Source organism: Dasypus novemcinctus, chromosome 9, assembly GCF_030445035.2.
Source record: "Dasypus novemcinctus isolate mDasNov1 chromosome 9, mDasNov1.1.hap2, whole genome shotgun sequence".
Lineage (NCBI taxonomy): Eukaryota > Metazoa > Chordata > Mammalia > Cingulata > Dasypodidae > Dasypus > Dasypus novemcinctus.
The window spans coordinates 125,670,030-125,693,075 of NC_080681.1; the positions used below are offsets into that span (position 1 = coordinate 125,670,030).

At 51.0% G+C, this 23,046-nt stretch overlaps 1 long non-coding RNA gene across 1 annotated transcript; it reads left to right on the plus strand.

The window, feature by feature from the left end:
- The first annotated feature begins 979 nt into the window (after positions 1–979).
- LOC111760894 (uncharacterized) lies at positions 980–7,374 on the plus strand. The gene is made up of 2 exons (XR_002794463.2): positions 980–1,255; positions 1,537–7,374. It is a non-coding gene; the product is annotated as an uncharacterized lncRNA (long non-coding RNA).
- Positions 7,375–23,046: the final 15,672 nt, after the last annotated feature.

Sequence of the window (23,046 nt, forward strand, 5' to 3'; positions counted from 1 at the left end):
ATAAAATTATACTTACAGATGTGGTTTATTTAAAATTAACCCAGCTTGAACAACATCTTAAGCATTCTGGTCTGAGTTGGATAGAGTCATCTTGAAATGGTAAAATACTTTTTGTTCCAATCTGATAAACAACGTTTTTGTATCAGTTGGAAGGCAAAACTGTCTTCTCTTCCCTGGCCTGGGCCGAGATGGATTTGGAGCAAGCCATCCTGAAGGCAAGAAAAGGCCATAGGATGCAAAGTCTCGGAGACTTGGTACCGGCAGGCGTTAGACCTTCCCAATGTCAGTGTCTGGGTTGCGAGTGGAGGGCGCAGGTCGGGACGAGGGCTGATACCTGGGCAGCCCAGGTGGACGCAGGTGATTCTCGATAGGCCCGAGAGACAAAAGCCCTTGATTCCTGGGCTGGGGCACGAAACAGGACCTCCGCGGGGCTCCACTCGCCCGAGGTTCTGACTCCCCGCCCCGATCCTGTCTTCTCCCCGACTCCCCAGTCCGAGGCTCCCGGCTCAGTCGCCAGGTCTCCCGGCTGAGCCTATTCCAGCCTCTCCCCGGCTGCGCCCCGCCCTGCTCCGCGGCGCCCGCCACGCCCACCCACGGCCCGCCCCCTCCCAGCCGTGGCCCCGCCCCTCGCCCCGCCCAGCTTTGGCCCCGCCCCTCACCCCCTCCCCGTCCTGCCCAGCCTTGGCTCCGCCCACCCCGCCATGCCCGCCCCGCCCAGGCCCCACCATGCCCGCCCCCACTGGCTTTGGCCCCGCCCCGCCCCTCGCCCCGCCCCGCCTGGGCCCCTCCGGCCCCGCCCCGCCCCTCGCCCCGCCCCGCCTGGGCCCCTCCGGCCCCGCCCCGCCCCTCGCCCCGCCCCGCCTGGGCCCCTCCGGCCCCGCCCCGCCCCTCGCCCCGCCCAGCCTGGGCCCCTCCGGCCCCGCCCCGTCCTCGCCCCGCCCAGCCTGGGCCCCTCCGGCCCCGCCCCGCCCCTCGCCCCGCCCAGCCTGGGCCCCGCCCTAGGCGCCCCTCCCGCGGCACCCCGGAGCTCTCCTGTCCTTCCCCGCGGCGGGAGCGCACCCTCGGCCAGGCCCGCGGCGGAGTCTTCGGTGTCCGGCCCCCAGACCCACGGGCCTGGCCCAGGCATTAGCGAAGCACCTGACGACAGACCGCCTAGCGACCGTCGGTGACTGCCGAGGACGGGCAGTCAACCAGGGACAAGGAGGAAACAGGGAAGGAAAACTTTCCAAAGACCGTCACTTCCGGAGAGCGTTAGGTACCACCCAATAAGGCTGTGGGTGGAGGGAGGGATGGAGGGATGGGTGGCTGGAGGGAGAGGAGAGTGGGAGAGAAGGCAAGAGCAGGCCGAGCTCCAGGGATGGAAGGGCGTGTGGACGGAGGCAAGAGGGATGGACAGATGGAATTGTTATTCCCTGTCTTCTGGAAGCGTGGCCTTGGGAATCAGGACATTAGAACCCTGTGCTGGGAAAGTGCAGGTGCGATTTGATCCGGCATTACGTGTCACCCAGGTAACAGGTTCTCTAATTCATTGTCCAGCGTTGTCAGCCAGCATTTATTGAGCACTGCTGTGTTCCAAGCAACAGTGATGCGGCAGGTGAACCAGCCAGACAGCCCAGCCCGCGTGGAGCTCACAGACCCCCAGTAAACCCCCGGGCTGGTGAAGGGCTGCAGAGAAAGAGCAGGGGGCGCGGCGGGGCCCAGGACCTCGACTCCGGACATTCGGGCTTGTCCACCCGCAGAGTCGGCCCCGGGAAAGCGAATGCGCTGCGTGTCCGAGAAAGAAGCCACCAGGTGAGTGGTGGGAGCAGCGCAGCCCCCGGCAGCCGGCTGGCCTGGCTCACGGCGCCGATTCCACAGAACAGTATCAGGGGAGACCGCCCGGGGCCCGCGAGGATCCAGACAAACACGAACCACCCGAAACAGTGTCTGAACTCAGCCCCGACACCGCCCAGACCACAGATGTCGCAGCCGCAGCCTTCGCTGTGACCGCTGCGGCGGCTGCCGCACCAGGCCCAGCGTTGGCCCTGAGTCCCTCCTGCCTGCTGGACGAGCAGGGTGAAGGTGTCCATGGACACACCCCCGCGCCGGGCAGCCAGCACCCCCACGCCCGTCTCCTTCTTGGACCTCCCCCTAGTGCTTAGCACAAAGCAGAACCCCAACAGTCCTCACCAACGCGGGGTGTCCTCGGTGGGCAGTTTATGAAATGAGTTTTTTTAAAAATCAACCCAAATTCGGCTACCAGTGTGTTCTTGGTGTTTTGGGGCTAAAGGACATGGATAACGGAGACGTCATAAAAATGAAATGATTTGTGCAGAAACGATAGTTCAATATTCTCTATTTTCAGAAACTTGTGAAATTCTCTCCCTCTATCTTGAAACTGGAGGTCTCAGGGAAACTGAATTCTCACCTCAGAAAAAGCCCACAAGAAACACAAAGAGAACTTTGAAAATCCAGGCTTGGTTACTGTTTATCTGAAAACTCAAAGAGCCCCAAGAATCAGCTCCTTGGAGAGCCAGGCAGAATTTCTTTTTAGCGATTAGATTTGAAATGGAATAGAAACATCAAGGACATAACCTCCCTTCCATGATATAGTGTAAGTTAAGGAAGGGAAATAGAAATAATTATCAAAAAAATAAACTTGCCAAACTGGCTCAGCGTGGCACCGCGTGGACTCTACTTGGAGAATCGTCCCTCCTGGCCCAACCGTTGGAATTTTCCCCTTCAGTGTCACTTCACACCCGGCGACCAACAGCAATTCATATTCCTGTTACTCGAAGGCTACCCTAATAGCGGTGATATGACAGAAGCGCTGGCCACCAGTCACGGCCCTTCAGTCATTCCTCTAACCTCTCTTAAACCACCTCCCATGTAACTGGACGAATCAAATCGATAATTGGAGCAGCTGTTTGTGCTTCACCCTTCCTCTTCCCCCCACCGTCGCCTGAGGGTGACGCACCCACCGGTGATTCACATTCAGACCCGGGAGGTCGCTCCTTTGGCGGTCACCCGTGTGCAGCAGCCTTCCTGGTGACAAGGATGAAAACAGACGTTCTGCTAGAAAAACGATGCCTGAGTGTTAGGTGTCAGCAGCCCCGTGGCTGCTTGCAGGTCCCACTGAAACGTGACAGTTTCAAGGCAAATATCTAGCCTTGTTGTTTTTTAAAAATTGGGGCAACATACGCAGAATATAAAGTTTGCCAGTCTAACCAATTTTAAGTGTGCGGTTCAGTGGCACTAATTGCACTCCCAGGGTGTGCTCCCATCGCCACCATCCATTCCCAAAGCCTTTTCGTCACCCCAGTGGTCGCTCTGCGCCAGGCGGCAGTCACGCCCCTTTCTCCCTCCCCCAGCCCCGGTCGTCTCTAATTGGCTTTCTTTTTTTTTTTTTTTAAAGATTTATTTATTTTTATTTAATTCCCCCCCCTCCCCCGGTTGTCTGTTCTTGGTGTCCATTTGCTGCGTCTTGTTTCTTTGTCCGCTTCTGTTGTCGTCAGCGGCACGGGAAGTGTGGGCGGCGCCATTCCTGGGCAGGCTGCTCTTTCTTTTCACGCTGGGCGGCTCTCCTTATGGGGCGCACTCCTTGTGCGTGGGGCTCCCCCACGCGGGGGACACCCCTGCGTGGCACGGCACTCCTTGCGCGCATCAGCGCTGCGCATGGGCCAGCTCCACACGGGTCAAGGAGGCCCGGGGTTTGAACCGCGGACCTCCCATATGGTAGACGGACGCCCTAACCACTGGGCCAAAGTCCGTCTCCCTCTAATTGGCTTTCTGTCTCTGCGAATTTGCTTATTCTGAATATTTCAAATAAGTGGAGTCCTACGGTGGTTGTCCTTTCGTGGCTGGCTCGCTTCCCGGGCGTGGTGTCTTCCAGGTGCACCTGTCCTGTGGCATGTACCCACGCTTGACGCCTTTCTCCAGCAGAATACGACTGCACGGGATGGATGTGGCCCGTTTTGTTCATCGCTCATCCACTGAGGACTCTGGGTTGTTTCCACGTGTTTCTCAAAGTGCTTTAAAAACCCCTCGACCTATCGAACAGCGCTGTCGTCGTCACTGGGAACGCAGCCACTTTCTCATGAAGTCACCTGTTCCTGGGAGGAGGGGGCAGAGCCGCACTGGCTGGACTGCACAACTCTGCTGCCCTCCAGCCCCCTCGCAGTGGACGGACCCCCGAGCACACAGGGCCGCCCCCAAAGGGACCCACCGCACGCCTTAGGCAGAAACCAAGGCCAGGGTCATGTGCGTGCCAAGCGGACAAACCCAGCCCGCCCAGTCGAGCCAGACCCGTTTCCCACCGCGGGTTCTGCACCGCACTGGGCCCTCGGGCGGCTCCCGACCTCCCGCGGCCTGGCGCCCGCACCTGGCCATGAGGAGCTGGGCCTGTCGCTGTGGCTCTCCGCCCCCTGCGGTTAGTTTCCCGGGCTGCTCAAGCAGAGACCACGAGGGGCAGGTTAAACAAGGGGGATTTATCCGCTCCGGGTTTGAGGCTGGGAAAAGTCCAGATCGAGGCCTCATCAAGGCGCTGCTTTCTTCCGGGGACAGTGGCATGCTGGGGCCGGCTGCTGGGGACGCCGGGCTCCTGTCCACGTGGCCGGGCACAGGGCGGCATCTCCCTTCCCATGTCTTCTGAGCCGCGCTGACGTCCAGCCTCGCGCTTCCTGGCTCTGGCTCCGTCTGAATTCCGATCCGCTAATAAAGGACTCCGGTAGGGGGGCCCAGCCCCTCCCTGACCGAGGCGGGCCCCACGTTAACGAAGCAGCCGCGAGCGAAGGTCCTGCTTACAGGGGATCCACACCCACCGGAGTGGATTAGCTTTCAGAACTTGTTTCTCTGGGGTACCTACAGCTTCAACCCCCCTCACCCCCCTCTAGAAACACCGGGCCTGCGTTGTCCCACACTGCAGGGACACGTCTGCATTTGTGTTGACACCCCCTTATTCCACACAACAGGCTAAGGAAGTTCCGAGGCCCCCAGGCTGAGCTCATCACCTCGGGGAGCAGCAGCCTGTGCTTTCTGACTCCTGTGGGCTGATGGGAAAGTGGGGGGAGATAGACTTGGGGACCTGGTGTCTGCAGGGGGCGCCCCTGGAGAGGTCGGTTTCCTGAGGTCCACGCTTTCCTGACAGCGCCCGGCCCTCATGTGCGGCCTCAGTAGCTATCCGGGGAATGACTATAAAATTGCCTTGAGTCGGAAGTGAAATCACCTCGAATCTTCAGGCTCATCCACCCCCTCTGCTGGGTGCGGCTGTCCACGGGCTTGACCCGCCATGTGCCCTCGAGAGAGCCACCTGCCTGTTTGCAGTGGCTCGGGTGAGAGCATCGGCCCACTGCTCTGTCGTCAGAGAGGTGACGCTCTCCAGGAGAAGGCACCTTCTCGAGTGAAATGCCAGAGTACACAGAAGCAGGAGAAAGACTTTCCGCTGGAGACTATGTTTTCAGTTTGTGCAAACCACTGAGTAGGGAGAGAAGCAAAATTGTCAACACTACAGTTACTTTGTGCTGATTCTCTTCTAAATGTTTTTTGTGTGTTTGTGTCTGATTTACTAGTCTTTCCTGGAACCAGTCAACATCTAATTGTGCTCAGTTCTTTATATGTTGGGAATCTCCCCTTTTTCTTTTTTAAAAGATTTTATGATTTATTTCTGACACACACACACACAAACCCGTTGTTTGCACTCACTGTCTGCTCTCTGTGTCTGTTTGTTGTGTGCTCTCTTTGCCTGCTCGTCCTCTTTTTAGGAGGCACCAGGAACCAAACCTGGGTCCTCCCATGTGGGAGGGCGGTGCCCAATCACTGGAGCCACCTTGGCTCCCTGGACTCTCCCTCTGGTTTGCAGCTGGAATCGAGAATGTAAGCGCACTCAGTTTGCTTGTGGTTTCTCGAGCCCCAGCACGGGGGAATGAAGAGAGCCGGGGGTTAAATAGGGCTCTATGTGACAGCACCAAGCCCGTGTCTGGCGTGAGTCTCTACACCCTCCAAGGGCTGTTATCTTGGATGTAGGAGAGGGCACTGCTGGCTCCAGGGTGGCTGGAGTGGCAGGTCCCCTTCTTCCTCCGGGCTGCAAGAGGGGAGAGGGAGGACACTCTGAGGTGCCCTGGCCTGGGTCTTGTAGGTGACGTGGAGTCTGTAAGGTGAAGGGCACCTTGAGCAGGGAAGAAAACACGGATGTGGGGGCAGGGCTCCAGGCGGAGGCCCGTCTGGTGTGAAGGGAGCTCAGGGCGTGTGGTCTGGAGCTCCAGGGGTGACCCTAAAAGCTGGTGTGAAACTGGGTTACGAGAGGGCTGGAGGCTTGTGCCAAAGGACCTGGGCTTTGTCCTCAGAACGTGTCCCGTGAGATTCCTGCTTTCTTTTTCAGATTTATTTTTAAAATTTATTTATCCCCCACCCCTCCTCAGTGTTTTGCAGTATCTGCTCTGTGTCCATTTGCTGGGTGCTCTCTGTGTCTGCTCGTCTTCTCTTTAGGAGGCACCGGGAACTAAATCCAGGACCTCCCATGTGGGAGGGAGGCACCCAATTGCCTGAGCCACCTCAGCTCCCTGGTTTGTTGTGTCTCTCATTTTCTTTCCTCTTTGTGTCTCTTTTGTTGTGTCATCTTGTTGCGTCAGCTCACCTTCTCCAGGAGGCACTGGGAACCGAACCTGGGACCTCCCATGTGATAGGCAAAAGCCCAATTGCTTGAGCCACACCCACGTCCCCAGCTTTTTTGTTGCTGTTTTTGTGGTTCTTTGTGGTGAAACCAGTTTTGCACTATTGGAAAATCCCAGCTCCATGCTCATCCTGCTGCCGATGACCTGCTGAGAAACAGGGCTGTTGGCGTTGAGCGGAGGCACGGCCGAATGCTAATCAGGCCTGACGTCTTGTGTACTTTGGGCTGTGGAAAGTTCTAGAAGCAGAGGTCTTCTATGCTGGGCAAGGGGTGGGGACCTATTTTGGTTAGTGTGGTGGACGGTGTTGGCGACCGTCCCTCCATCCCTGCATGCACGCTGTTGGGGGGTCAAGCCTGGTCTTGGGCCTTTCGTTGACCAAGAGAACGCAGCCAACGTGACCTTGGGGGGTGTCCGAGCCTGGGCCTGAGAGCCCTGCAGCTTCCGTTCTTGCCCTCATGTTGCCCTGAGATGCCGTGTGAAGACTCTTGGGCTGGCCTCCTGAGGGACGAGGGACCGCGTGGACAGCCACCAGCCTGGACCGATGTCCGGCAGGTGAACGAACTCATCTTAGGCAACGGCCTCCCACCCTGCCCCAAGCCCAGCTCACACTGCTGCCTCCCACGAGCCAGCAAAAGGGGTTGTCTTAAGGTGGTTTCTTACACAGCAATAGATGATGGAGACAATAAGCTGTAGCTGAAAAGAATAAATGCAGAACCCATGGGCCAGGCTGGAAGGATTTCCCAAAATTCATTCATTCAGTCTGTAATGTTTGAGCACCTACCAAGGACCACGCACTGTTCCAGGCACTGGGGAGACATCAGTGAGGACACAGGGAGGACCCTGCCTCCATAATAACCTCAATAAACACAGGAAGTAATTATAAAAAATGTGATAGTATGGAAAACATTACAATAGAGAGGGCAAGGGGGTGGGAAAGTAAATAGGGGTAAAGGGTGGCAGGTTGTAATTTTTAGTAACGGTCAGTGTAGGCGCCATTGAGAAGGTAACGTGTGAGCAGAGGCTTCAAGGAAGTGGACAGGTTAGCCATGCAGCTACCTGGGGACAGCAAGCTAGGCGGTGGGGCCAGCCAGTGCAAAGGTCCTGAGGTAGAAGTATGCTTAGAGCGGAGGGCGAGGAGGTCAGAGAGGTCATGGGGAGGAAGGTCAGGGGCAGCCTCGCGAGGCCCTGCCAGGACTCTTCTCAGAAGGGTGAGGTCTGTTATTGTAAACCAGTGTCTGGCAGTTGGAATCCAGGGGCATCCTGGAGCCCAAACTCTGGTTACCAACAAAGAGAAACAACATGAACTCGGAGGCTGGTGTTGCATGCTCTTCACGCTCACGAACCTGCCAGAAGCTCAGCAGAGCCGTCCCCGTGGGCTGCCTCCCCTGCAGTGGGTGGCCGGGGCGGGATGGGCACGGAGCTGCCAGCCGGCTGCCTGCTGGCCGTGGGCCTGGGCCTGCCGCACGGATTCCCCCGGCCAAGTGCCAACGGCAGGTCCGGTGGCGCCCCCACGGAGCGCCTGCAGCACCGCCCTGCTGGACACCTGGTCCCTCTGCCCGCCGCCTCCTCGGCAGGACTGCTTAAGAGAGGCGCCCGGATTCGTGGGCTTCGCTGCCTTTTTTTTTTAAATGTCTTGACTTTTTTTATTGTGGTAAAATTCACCCACCCTAAAAGCAGCAGGTTTACAGTGAACAGAGCAGTGGCATTTAGCGTATCCACCACGTGGTGCCACCGCAGCTGTGACTAGACCCAGACAATTTCATCACCCCAGAGGGACCCCGTCCCCACGACGCAGGCCCCTCCAGCCTGTTTGGGAGCTTGTGACTGATAAGGCAATCTTAGATGTTTAGTTTCTCTCCCGGAAACTCTGAGGATGATTGGTTCTGCAAACTGCCTGGCTACTTAGTAATTATGAAATTGTAATTTCTTTTCTTAAGATTTATTTATTTTATTTTATCCCTCCTCCCCCAGATGGTTCACTTTGCCCCATTGCTGGCCTTCTCCAGGATGCCTGGGGATGAACCCAGGACCTCCCACACGGGAGGCAAATTCCCAGCGGCCCGAGCCTGCTCCCCGTAGGCTGCAGCGACTGCTGGCCTGTGGCATCTGCTGGTTTAGGCGTCTGCTCGTTGCAGCGGGGTGCAGCGTCTAGCTCTCATTGCAGTGGTGTGGGCGTCTGCTCGTCATCTTTAGGAGGCACCAGGACCCGAACCCGGGACCTCCCGTGTGGTTGGCAGATGCCCGACTGGTTGAGCCATATCCGCTTCCCTAAAATTGTCATTTCTGCCCTGCTGAGAATCTTCGCAAATGCTGTTCCTAACACTGTATTGGCTCCCCCTCCCGGGCTGCCCCCATGGCACGTGGACACGTGCTATAGAAGACCCCTTGTGCTCTGTGGCAAGTGCAGCCGCCAGCCTGAGAAGTGCCACGCTCTCCTCCCACCGCGGAGGACAAGGATCCCGGGCCCTCCGAGGCGCGGTCTACCGCGGGGGGAGAGCGGAAGAGCTTCCCACGGGAGCCCCCGAAACGCGCCCTGGCGCCAAGCTGGACTTGTCGGAGTCTCCCTGGTCTGACGTCTCCCTCCCAGTTTGGTGGGAGCTGTCATTTTACACAACTCCCCGCTGTACTCAGAACAGTATGATTTTACATTAATGAAAAGTAAGAGTGGACCCTTGTGGCATCTGTCACAGAAGGAAACTGTCTCGACACCAGCAGAAGCTGAACCATCCTGGTTTCAGAAATCCCCAACAGACCCAGGTCTGTGGGAAGAAATGGCATCAAGTCCACACAGTGGAACATTACTCAGCCACAGGAAGGAGAAGTGCTGACGTGTGCCATGACGCAGAGGGACCTCAGGGACGTGGTGCCCGGGAAGGCAGCCAGGCACAGAGAGCCACAAACGATTCCACAAGCATGAAAGGTCCGGTCTAGGCAACCCCATGTGCTGGGCAGCAGATGGGTGGGTGCCGGGGCGGGGCTGGGGACTGGGTGCTCAGGGGTGCAGGGCTGCTTCTGGGGGTGATGGGCCTCCATGGAGGCGGTGGTGGCACAGCACTGTGAATGCACCAAATACCACTGCTAATGCTCACTTTAAAATGGCGAATTTTCCAAAGTAGGGCCCACTGGCATCAGTGCCTTGCCCTACTTTGGAATTTGTGGGTCCAACTTTAGAATTTGTGCTCCTGAGTGTGATGGAGTTGGACTCAGATGTGTCCAATCTACACATGCCTCACTTTTACTGAACCAGTGGTTGGCGCTGGGGTTGGTGTATGAACAGGAGACTTGACTCTCTGGACTGCCCATGTGCCAGCTGGGCCCTGAGCCTCAGCAGGGCTGCAACACCTACTCTCTGGTTCTTTGGACTTACCCAGGTCAGCTAACAGGGAGGTGAGGATGGTCAACCACCACACCAGGGACCTGAGAGAGCCTACAACTGCAAGCAGGAGAATCGCATCCATCAGCCATGTGGGATCTAAGCCCCTCTCGATTTAGAGGTGGAGTGGATATCGCCATATCAGGGTCTGCAGGAGATGGAGGAATAAAATATGGATTAGAGTGGACTTACTGGTATTCTACTATAGAACTATTGTGACTCTAGCAATGGAAGAAAATGTATCAATGATGTGGAAACAGTGGCCACAGAAGTTGCTGAGGGCAGGGAGAGGGAAGAGGTGTGATATGGGGACATTTTCAGGACTTGGAGTTATCCTGAATATTGCAGGGACAGATGCAGGACATTATATATCCTGCCACAACCCACTGAATGGACTGGAGAGAGTGTAAACTACAATGTAAACTATAATCCATGTGGTGCAGCAGTGCTCCAAAATGTAGTCACCAAATGCAATGAATGTGCCACATGATGAAAGAGGTTGTTGATGTGGGAGGAGTGAGGTGGGTGGGGAGTGGGGTATATGGGAACTCTTATATTTTTTGATGTAACATTTTGTGTGATTTATGTATCTTTAAAAAAAAGAAAAGAAATTTACTAAATAAAAAAACATGTTATGTGAATTTCACTGCAATTTAAAAAAATAGAAAAGAAGCAGCCTAAGCACTGCAGAATTTGAAAGGCACAGACTTGGTTCTCAGAGATCACCCTAAATTGTGAGGCTTATTCATCACTGTGGAAGCACTGTTATGCTTATTTTACATGTCAGCTTGGCCAGGTTATGGTGTCCAGTTTTTCGGTGGAACACTGCCTAGATGATGTTGTAAGGTGTTTTGTGGATGTGGTTGGCATCTCCAGTCAGTTGACTTTAAGTAGAGGAGATCAGCCTCCGTAATGTGGGTGGTTCAGCCAATCAGTTGAAGGTCTTAAAAGTCAAGAACTGAAGTTTCCAGAAGAAATTCTGCTTCACGACTACACCATCTGCTTCTCTTTTGGCGACCAATTTCTGGCTTCCTCCACTGATTTTGGACTTGCCGACCCCCACAATCACATGAGCCAATTCCAGATAAATCTCTATACGGATACCCTGCTGTTTGTTTCTCTGGAGAACGCTGAGTAATACAAGTGCCAAACAGGATTACTGCTTGGCAAAGCCACTTCCTATCAATTTCTCCTCATTGACCTCCCACTACCGAGGACGTCAATACAAGATGTTATGATCCTATTCTAAGACGGCAAAGGTGACGGCCAGGAGGGTGGCCTTGGGTCAATTTCAAACCCGGGAAACGGACTTGGCCCAGTGGTTAGGGCGTCCGTCTACCACATGGGAGGTCTAGGGTTCAAGCCCCGGGCCTCCTTGACCCGTGTGGAGCTGGCCCATGCGCAGTGCTGATGCGCGCAAGGAGTGCCCTGCCACGCAGGGGTGTCCCCGCGCAGGGGAGCCCCACGCGCAAGGAGTGCGCCCGTGAGGAGAGCCGCCCAGCGTGAAAGAAAGTGCAGCCTGCCCAGGAATGGCGCCGCCCACACTTCCCGTGCCGCTGACGACAACAGAAGCGGACAAAGAAACAAGACGCAGCAAATAGACACAGAGAACAGACAACTGGGGGAGAGGGGGGGATTAAATAAATAAATCTTTAATAAAAAAAAAAACTTCAAATCTAAGACTGAAAAGAGGTTTGTAATTTATATTTATCCAATGGCACTGGCACTCCATTAGCAAAAGCCACCCAAGGGATGTCCTATTAACTGTGTGCTTCTTCAGGACACAAAAAAACCTGTGTTTAAGAAAGGTAGTTTGCAGCTCATTGACGGCACCCGCTTCTGTGAGAGGTGGCTACTGCTCATAAGCGCGCCGACGTACACGTGCGCCATACCGCTTAGCCCAAGGGCCGGCGAGGCTGGAGGACGTGCTCGGGACGTTTCTGGGACAAGGGGACGTCATCGAGCCACTGAGGGAAAGCAGCTCATTTTCTTTCCTGGTTTCTGCCCCAGTAGTAACCTAATTAGGCCACACTGTCAAACCATCGCCAATAATGTCCGAAGTACCCCAAGTCACCCAGAGAATGACAAAGCTTGGCAATGGCCTTTTCCAGGGAGGAGCGGCACAGGCTGGAGTTTACCTCCCGCCTCTCTCTGAAATGGTCCCCAAGGGTCGTCAAACCTCTCAGCTTGCCTCCTTCTCCCTCCTGGCCAGGCGTCGCTCCGTGCGTTACATTTACATATACGTGTGTGTAAACATACAAGCAACAGCACCCAATAATGTTTTGTTTTTTTTAGTAATTATTTTATTTTTATTTTTTAAAAGACTTTTTATTTCTCTTCCCTTCTCCCCCCCCAAATGTCTGCTCTCTGTGTTCATTCTCTGTGTGTTCTTCTGTGACCACTTCTATCCTTATCAGCGGCACCGGCAATGTTTCTTTCTGTTGTGTCATCTCTCTGTGTGCGGCGCCATTCCTGGGCAGGCTGCACTTTCTTTCGCGCTGGGTGGCTCTCCTTACGGGGCGCACTCCTTGCGCGTGGGGCTCCCCTACGCGGGGGACACCCCTGTGTGGCACAGCACTCCTTGCGCGCATCAGCACTGCGCATGGGCCAGCTCCACACGGGTCAAGGAGGCCGGGGGCTTGAACTGCGGACCTCCCATGTGGTAGGCGGACGCCCTGACCACTGGGCCAAGTCCGCTTCCCCCAATAATGTTTTAAGAAGAAATTCATCCCTATGCCCCTCGCCTTAGCACCAGCATTTTCATTTTTCTATTACATCCTAGTTCTTGCCCATACTCACGTCTAGTAAGTGTAATCTACCTTATATTCTAATTCTTGAATGTTACCATATTTTCCAAGTTTCTCTAATTCTTTGTTAAACAACTACTAAAATTACATGTTGTTATACTCTATAATCTCTTAATACCTTTATTTTGGCTATTTAGGCCAGAGATCAGAAATTGGGTTTCTGTAGGGTGAGTTCAGGTTTGTGGATGTGTTTTGTTCAAACATACAGTAGTGCCTGCTATTTTAATTTGAATTCATTGCCAAGAGAGATTAAGAGATAACCCTTAAATTCCAGATTTCTAACATTCAGGCATCTTTACAGAGAGTATATTCTCTCCATTTTGCTACAGCCCCCACCACTCCCTATTGTCCTTCACCAAGCCTGCCTCACTCACTGACAGAAATGGCACCCGCATCTGGGTGGGCCTCCTCTTAACAGGATCTTTGACGATCCCATCCACAAATGTGCTCAACCCACAGGACGGGGTAGGACCTGAGCCTGTCTCATGGGGAACACAGTTCAGCCCCTGACAGTGGGTGAAATTGCCTTTGGGTGGTACTGCACTGTCTTCCATTCGGGATGCCTGCTCGGGCCCCTCGACCACCCTCTCTCTTGTCAACCGCTGCCCTCTGTGCCCTCCCACAGCAGCTCAGCCAAGCCGACCCAGTCCTCTCTCCTTGGAAACTGGATTCAAAGATGTCATGTGTTTTTTGCTTAATTTGGAGAAAGGCAAATTTTGGTGGCGGGGGCAGATTTGACCAAATGTATGTGAAAAAGACAACCAGTTATGCCAAGAGAAAGAAAGAATGAAATGTACATGAACAGCGACACCAAGACGAGGGGGAGGGAGGGCGGGAGGCGGACGCGCTGCGAGGGCGCCAGGCCACGTGCGTCTCCTGGGGCTCTGGGCGCTGTCCCGCAGCTTTACAGCCGCCCCAGCGCGCACCAGGCCACGTGCGGGGGCTGGGGGCTGCCGTCTCCTGGGGCTCTGGGCGCTGTCCCGCAGCTTTACAGCCGCCCCAGCGCGCGGGCGGGGCCTGGAGGCTGGCTCTGTGCGCCGCTATCTCCCCAGCACCCGCCCTGCTCAACACTCGCTGTTGAACGAGCTAATGAGGCTTCCCCGCGACGGCACCTGCCTGCCTCACCAGGTATGCGGGGGACGCCACACTCCACTGAAACTGCTCGTCAAGGTCATTGCTGACTTCCACGCTGCCAGTCCCAGCGGCCACCCACCCTGGGACGTTCTCCATCTGTCAGCAGTGCGTGACTCAGCCCACTGCCCTCTTTCTTCACTTCACTTAGCTTGAGGATTCCTTAGTTCTCCTACTTCACCAGCCGCTGGCCCTGAACCATTGTTCCCCCACCTCGCGTGGGATTCGACTTAAAGGTCGCCTTCCCAGGGGCCTCCCAGCTGCCCCCCAACACCCTCAAACCTCGCCAGCCCCCCCGGCGCTAGCTCCTTACTAGGCTTGTTTGTTGTTGTTTTAGGAGGTACTGGGGATTGAACCTGGGACCTTGTACATGGGGAGAAGCTGCTCAGCCACACGATATCCTCTCCTATTTACTCTTCTTTGTTGCCATGATCACCTGTCACGTGTTCACTTGTCCATCTCCTCTGGTTGGACAGTTTCACCGACAGCAGCTTCTGTTCACTGTTCTTTTTTCCCCTCAATATGGCCTGACATATGGCTGGTACCCTATTCACCCATTCGACAAATACTTGCCGAGTATCTACTACGTATAAACAACACAAAATATGTCACCTGTTACGGGTGATAAAAGCAGAGCAAGCAGCTGGGCCCTGAGCCTCAGCCGAGCTGCCACACCTCCTCTCCGGTTTGTTGAACTCACTCAGGACAACGAACAAGGTGAGGATGGCCAGCCACACCAGGGAACCGAGCGCCCACAACGGCAAGCACCCTGCGCTGTGTCTGAGACTAGAATGAGGCGGGCACAGCGGAGGACGCCGTCAGACCACTGTGTGGGCTTGGCTGGATAGTGTGGAGGGTAGAGCTGGTGAGCAGCAGGCAAGTCCTGGAACTATTGAGCAGCAAAGTTTCTAGGGTACGTTCTTCATCCATTCTCCACCCCCAGCCCTGCCCGCATGGCTCCCTCCTCTGCTTGTTGTCTGCTTGCTGTCTCTGCTCATCTTCTTGAGGTGGCACCAGGAACCAAAATCAGGACCTCCCATGTGAGGCAGGTGCCCAACTGCTCGAGCCACATCGACTCCCCTCTTCATCCATTATTTTTTTTTTAAATGATGTGAGATTTTGCTTTATTTATTTATTATCTTAGATTTATTTATTTAATTCCCCCCCCCTCCCCCGGTTGTCTGTTCTCTGTGTCTATTTGCTGCGTCTTGTTTCTTTGTCCGCTTCTGTTGTCATCAGCGGCACGGGATGTGTGGGCAGCGCCATTCCTGGGCAGGCTGCACTTTCTCTGGCGCTGGGCGGCTCTCCTTACGGACGCACTCCTTGCGCGTGGGGCTCCCTTACGCGGGGGACACCCCTGCGTGGCGCGGCACTCCTTGCGCGCATCAGCACTGCGCTTGGGCCAGCTCCACACGGGTCAAGGAGGCCCGGGGTTTGAACCGCGGACCTCCCATGTGGTAGGCAGATGCCCTAACCACTGGGCCAAGTCTGTTTCCCTCTTCATCCATTCTTGGTGAACCATCTCTGACTTTTAAGGAAAGTTGTTTCGTTTTTCTGAAGACTCAGTGACTGTAGTTTTCTATGAGGGCAAGCATATGCACAGAACTTGCCTTGAACCTGAATGTTTGCTTTTTTAAAAAAATCCTCTCCACCCCCAATCCTCAGAGGGTTCCCTCATCTGTTTGCTCATTGTCTGCGGGAACCAAACCTGGGGCCTCCCATGTGGGAGGCGGGCACTCAATTGCCTGAACCACATCTGTTTCCTGCTTGTTTTTGCTCGTGGTCAGCTTGTTGTTTGCTTGTTGTCTTGCTCATTGTTTGCTCTTTTTTTTTTCATGTCCCTTATTCTTTAGGAGGTACCAGAAACCGAACCCAGGACCTCCCATGTGGGAGATGAATGCCCAACTGCCTGAGCCACATCCGTGCCCTTGCTGTATGTTTCACCTTTAAAAAAATGTTCTGAAAGATTTTTTTCTCTCCTCCTTTCCCCCGCATTGTCTGCTCTTTTTGTCTATTTGTTGTGTGTTCTTCTGCGTCCGCTTGCATTGTCAGGTGGCACGGGGAAACTTTTTTTTGTTGTGTCATCTTGCTGCGTCAGCTCTCCATGTGGGCAGCTCCACTTCTGGGCAGGCTGCACTTTTATCACGCGGGGTGGGTGGTCTCCTTGCGGGGCACACTCCTTGCACGTGGGACACCCTTACACATGAGGCACCCCTATGAGGGGGCGCCCTTGCGTGGCATGGCACTCCTTGCGCACGATAGCACTGCGCATGGGCCAGCTCATCACACAGGTCAGGAGGCCCTGGATATCGAACCCTGGCCCCTCCATATGGAAGGCAGATGCTCTATCAGTTGAGCCACGTCTGTATTATTACAGAAGTTGTGAGCTTACAAAACCATCATGTGTAATGTGCAGAATTCCCATACATCACTCTTCCACCAACACCTTACACTGTTGTGGAACATCTGCATTTTAACTTTACTATTTTAAAGTAAATAAGTTTTAAGTTTTAATCCACAGATTGTGATTCTTCTGGCATGGCGGCCCCAAACACAACACTGTGACTCACCTCTTCACCTCAGGATTTTTTAAAGAAGGAAGTCCAGCGCCCTTCCCACCATGCTCCTTGTCAGTTCTGCAAGGACCCATGAGCCGTTGTCTCACGCCTTAGCCACTCCAGTTCTGTCTGACCCTTTAACTCATGATTTATTACTGTTTTTATGCCAGATTTATACACTTAACTTTTCTTTATATAGTACCTGCTTTGTACACTAGAGAGTAAACTTATTGTCTATGAATCATTACCTTGAAAGATGACATCAATGCAAAGTGATTGCTTTTTAGACTCCATAGCCAATCAATTCATGTTTTGGAGGGGATGATATTTATGAGGTCATGGGATAATATAGAGTGACCTCAGAATGAGAAAAGCAAGGGAAAATTCTTTACAACGAAGCCAAGAAGGAAGCCTCCTGCCCTGTACCATGACGGATAAGCTGATCCTCTGCTTGCTTTTCAAAGGATTCTACAATCCTCTTGCCTCCTCCTGTTACTGACCCCAGTGAAGGGTACCCTCAACTCTCAGGGAAGATGGATTTTCCCCCCATGTCAGTCTAAAGCGAGTCTTCAAAGGTCTTAAATGCAATCCTAGAGACAAGGATGGGAATTCTCGCTTAAAGGAATCTTGACATACTTATATTTTCAGTGATGAAAAGAATTAGTAGAGGATATTTGTTCCACATTTTAGATTCAGTAATGGATAGTTGTGTTTTTTTCATTTCTACAATGTCAAAATAGAAGGGTTGTATTGGTTATTTCATGTCACCTCTAATAAACTTTCGTTTGGTCAATGTAGCAGTTTGATATAGCTATGAATCTCAAAAATAGATACTGGATTATGTCTGTAAACTGTTCTATTACTGGGCATGATTGAGTTGTGATTAGGGCGTTGAGTCTCCACCCCTTGGTGGGTGGGGACTCACAGATAAAAGGCATGGCAAAGGACAGAGTTGGAGCTTTTGATGCAAGGGTTTTTGATGCTGGAGTTTGATGCTGAAGCCTTAAGCTGAAGCCCTGGGAAATACGCTCACAAGAGGAAAGAGAAGCCAACCCCAGGAAGAAGCAAGCCCTGGGAAGAAAGGAACTTTGAATCCAGGGAGAAATAAGATCCTGGAAGGGAGGAGCCCAGGAAGCCTGAACCCTTGCAGCCGTTGGCTGCCATCTTGCTCCAACACGTGGAAATAGACTTTGGTGAGGGAAGTAACTCATGCTCTATGACCTGGTATCTGTAAGCTCCTACCCCAAATAAATACCCTGTATAAAAACCACGCAATTTCTGGTACTTTGCATCAGTACCCCTTTGGCTGACTAATACAGTCAACTTTTTTTTTTCAATTTTAAAATTCCACTTTAGTTTTTCTTTTAAATGAACCAAGTTCTACACTGGTTGAGTGTAGAACTGGTTATTCCAATTGTAGCTTAATAATACATTTATTTGCTCTTATTTTAAATTAAAAGTAACCAGTTGATAGGTGAAATAGGAACTAGAAAGTGTTTATTAAAAATTTTAAAATGACAAGCTGGAGCTAGGGATATCATAGATTTCCAAGTACAGTTAACTTCTCCTTTGGTTTATGCTTCATTCAATTCAGTTCAAGTCTCAGTTGGGTTTTAAACAATGTATCAAATACTTACTTTGCTATTTTCTGAATTTCATTTAAGAAATGAAAAAGGCTGGGTAGGTATTAGGTTTCATAAAGTAAATTAACTAGACTTTATCTTATCTTCAATTGGGGTACTTTTATTTTAAATAAAGGAAAAAAGAGAAACTCTCCTAAGCCATTGATTTACTTTTAGCCTATAAAAATTTCTCTCAGGCAGGAGCTCTGATAAATTTCAAGCACTGTGCGTCACTCACGAACATCTCTCAACTTCCAGAGTTACTGAGCTCCTAACTGGCAGTCATCTTAATGGTCAAAACCTGCATTAATTTTACACAATCTATGCTATTCAATAAAGGGATGGTGAGAAAGGTGTGAGACAAAAAATCAAGAGTGAATATTCAGATATCCCTGCCATCTTAAAGAATTTACAAATTACCATTATGATTTAAAAATACTTAAGATGAAATGTAGCATCTCAAATTTCAAACTGGTGGCAGCTTAATCTTAGACTTTTTCACTCATTTACTTGTTTTTTCATCAATGATCTTTCATCATATAAACATTTACATATGGTCAAATTTTATATATATAGTTTCATTAATAGTCTTTAGAAATACTGCAGATGTGCTCAGGAGCCTAAAATGATCCATCCATCGCCTTCCAAGCTGGCTGCAGCGGAGCAGCTCTCAGCCTGCAGCACGCGGCACCTCCGGTGCCCTGCTGAACTGCCTCCACAGCTCTGACCCCAACAAGGAGCCGCTGATGGAGACGTGTCCTGGGGCCAAGGCCACACGCCCCCACAGCTTCCACCTGCTCCCCAGACACGTGCTGCCCATGCACTGTACACACCACTAACCCACCAGATTTCACACTGGCAATGCTACCATCAAGTACAATCCAAGTCCCTTAAAGACTGGCTTTAAAGCACAATCTTTTAAAGTCTAAAACTATTGGTATCTATTAATACATCTGGAAATCCAGAAGATTCTAGGTGTTACCATCCTAGTTCCTTTACAGGAAGAACATAATCCTTCTATTCAAAAACACTCTTTTAACTTTTCCTCTCTAATTTCACCACCCAAATATCTCAAAGCATAAGGCACTCCCCTCCTCTCCAGTTCCTACTCGGTTGGCTTGTAAGCTAGACTGTGACATCTCTACTTCTGTTAAAATACCACTAATGACAAATGATGTTAACAGCATCTCAAGTTTTTTGAGTATTCATCTCCCTGTCCCTACTACTCCCACCCCCAAACACAACAGGGAATAGAAAAAACTAACCGAAGTTTCCTGAGTTAGTAATAGCTATTATTACTCTAGGGAGCAGCTGATTAAGACACAAGACTAACTTTGGATGAACTGGAAAGTGCTTCACTTCTGCACATACGGCCAGAGACGTTGGGTGCAGAGAGAGAAGGGAAAGAAGGCAAAACGATTCTTTTGTTTATAGGTTGTCTCGTTTTACTGCCTTTGAATTTACCCTGTAGTCCTACCTCCTAAGTGAGGTTAAAAAAAATGACACTGTTCTGGGAGAGAAACATGGGCTACATAAACTAAGTAAATAACGACCCAGTTCCTTGTCCTGGCTTCCAGAGCCTGTCTGCAGACATCTGCTTCCCTTTTCTCAGAACCTCCCTGCAAGCACCAGTTTGGCACCACGGTCTGTTTTCTTTCTGTGTGGACTTTTATTTGGGGGGAATACTAGCCTGGTTTCTAACAAGTACAATTTTTAAAAATCCTGGTTTTCCACTTACTTAAGCAAACTCCTGCATCTTTCTGCACCTCAGTTTCTTAATCAGTAAACTGGAATGATAAAAACACCCACCTCATAGGGTTACTATGAAGAGTGAATGAGAGAATGCAAGTAAAGTCCTCGGCACAGTCACACAGGAAGTGAGCAAGAGATTGTCAGCTGTCCCTATTTTCTCCAAGGTGACATTCCTCAAAATGCTGATACAAATGCTCAGGAAGTTCTGAAAACAAAATGGAGCACTTAATAGACACTGCTTAATGGAAAAGCATTCACCTGGTCTAAATGCTTTTGACCAACTACTAATGCTACCTTACTGTGGAAAATGCTGTGTCTTGTGTGAATGCCACAGGGTAGGACAAGTGGACCTGCCTGCAAGCAGTCAGTACGGCCTGAGTGTGAAAAGCAGAGGGCCGGAAACCAGACACAATTTAGTATTTCTCCGCTCTGTGCATATTAAAGAGTCAAGCTTACGACAGAGACAACAGATCTGATTATGAATCGGTTTCAAAAATAGTTTTCCAGATCCTACTAACAACATTTTTAACCCAAGAGGAAGTGAGTGACTATTTATGAGAACTAGGTTTTAACATTTGAACATTTGACCGTTAATTTTAGAGGATCCTAAATTCATGAACTGGAGGAGTGTCCCTGGTAGAAATGACACCTTAAAATAATTGGCCAGTGTTATTTCAAAGCATTAATTTTTCCAAATTTTGATATATTTAAATCATAGTGCAACAAGAATTTATCCAATACCTATTTCTTTAAACATAAGTTATTACAAGTTGTAAGAGAACAAAAAACAGGTACGGTCCCTGTGCTCAAGCTCCCTTCAATCAGTGTCTTGGTATGTGGCCCACGGGCCAGCAGCTGCATCACTCATAAGCCTGAGAAATGCACAATTTCAGACCCCACCCAGGACCTAATGAATAAATACTTAGGTTTTAACAAGAGCCTCAGATGATTCGAAAGCACACTAGCATTTGAAAAGCAGAGGACCGACCAGCTGAGAACACGGAGCTGGACCGTGGGCAGTGGGAGCAGAAGCTGAAGATCACTCGGGCTGTGGTCAAAGTGGGCAGCAGGGACTGGAATGACAAACTCCAGTGGTCAGCACCACGAGTGAGCCAAGGGCCTGCAGTGCTCGCAGGAAACCCAGCTGGCGTTTCCCGGAGGCTCCTGCGGGCAAACTAGGCCGTGGGCCCCGGCGTGCTGAACCACTGTGCACGGCCCTTCTGCCACCTTGGGGATTCTTTCTGTACACCAGCACGCTAAGGCCTCCAGGGAGTTATGAAATAAAGAAACTTATTTAACTTTAACAAAGCATTTCCCAAACATTTTTGACCAAACACCTTTTTGTTGTAACACCCATTAACATCCTCACAAAAACGCAGCTCCCTGGAGAGGGTGGACGGCCCGGCCCAAGTGGAACCAGCCCCAGAAGAGGAGCCGGCCCCGGGGATGGCGGGGCCTTTCTGTGGGACTGAGTGAAAGCGACCACCCTTCCGAAATAGAAGGGTGACGTTAAAGACTAACACCACAAGGGGACTGGTAGGATGTGCTCATTAAATTCCAGAATAAAAAGAAAACCAAGGGTCAACCCTAAAAGAAGTTAAAGATCCATTTTATGCAGATGATGACATAGTACAGAGCACGTTACTGATAGATGACTGGCTAAACCAGAAATAGGTCAACGAAGATTTAGGAAAGTTCATGGTGCTCACTGGGTTACGCAGGCTGGACGGGCCAGCAGTTAGATGGAGGGGCCCAGAACACGCAGCTTTACTACATTGCATCCCAGAGGACAACAGGCAAATGCTGTTCAAAGTCCTGTGTCTGGACTACAGATTCCCTTTTCTTGCAGGACTCTTGATTCATTGCTTACTGCTGTGTTTTTATTTGGGTTGTTCTGGTTTCAGGCTTTTTCAGGACAAGACCTCAACAGTTTACTGAGTCATCTTTTGGCCAGAAATAGGAAACAATATAAGAAACAAAAGACTCCTCTGAATGCTTCTGGAAATACTGCATGTGACATGAAATGAACATCTAATTAAGGTTAACTTATAAACAACCATCTTAGAAAAGTAAAAATCCTTGATTTGAAAATAGCATAAAAGAAAAACTAGGCACTGTACTCTTTTAGAAAATAAAGCCTCTATGTTTTGCTAATATCATTGAGTAGTTTATTTACAAACAGATCCTAAAAATCTTAACAATTCTTCTTTCCTTCAATGTATCCTCAGTTAGAAAATTCCTTGAAAATGTAAAAGCTAATAACTGAACAGAAGCAAATACTAAGGAAAGGTATAAAAGTAAAATTTAGTTAAAACAGTTAAACTATTAGTTATTTAAATAAATGACATCATCTTGGTTATGCTGTCCTCTCAATCCTTAAAAATGACAAAATAAGTTATTATTTTTTAAATCAGTATCTTAGTTTGGGAAAGCCTCCAAAGAGCAGGATGCCTGAAGATGAGAGGCTGGCACGACCCGCCTTCTCCTGAGCTTCTGACGGGGAAGTCAGGCTCAGGCTGCATCTCTCTTAGCTGACCACAGGACTCAACACCAGAAATTTCAATCTTTTAACACTGAAACCTGTTTGATCTCAGTTCACTTAAACTAGGGACAAATGCCTTTTAAATCTGTTCACTACAGAGAGGAAGAGAGCTGAGGTGGGATTTAGGAGTGTGAAGCAGAAGAAACAGCCAGGTTTATTAATTCTAAAAACTCACATACGTGTGTGCAAATCTGAATTTATATTCTATTAATACAACTACATAACTGTAGTTCATATATACACAGAATATATGCTGCGCACTCTTAAGAGCTTTGCACAGCTTCTGGCACATACATGCGCATATAGTCCCTCTATTTTATTTATTTATTTTTTCTTCTTTATTTTCTTTTAAATGTTACATTAAAAAAATATGAGGTCCCCATATACCCACCACCTTCCCTACCCCACTCCTCCCACATCAACAACCCCTTCCATCATTGCGGCACATGCACTGCACAGGCCCTCTAGTTTTAAGGGTGAGAAGTCATCACTGGGCAGCTCCCCTGCCTGAGTCCTGGCACCCAACCACAGCACTTTGGAGGAGCGACATTCCAGACCTGCAGCAAACAGCAACAGCTAATTTGTACTGATCTTGTCAACAGACTTCACAAATC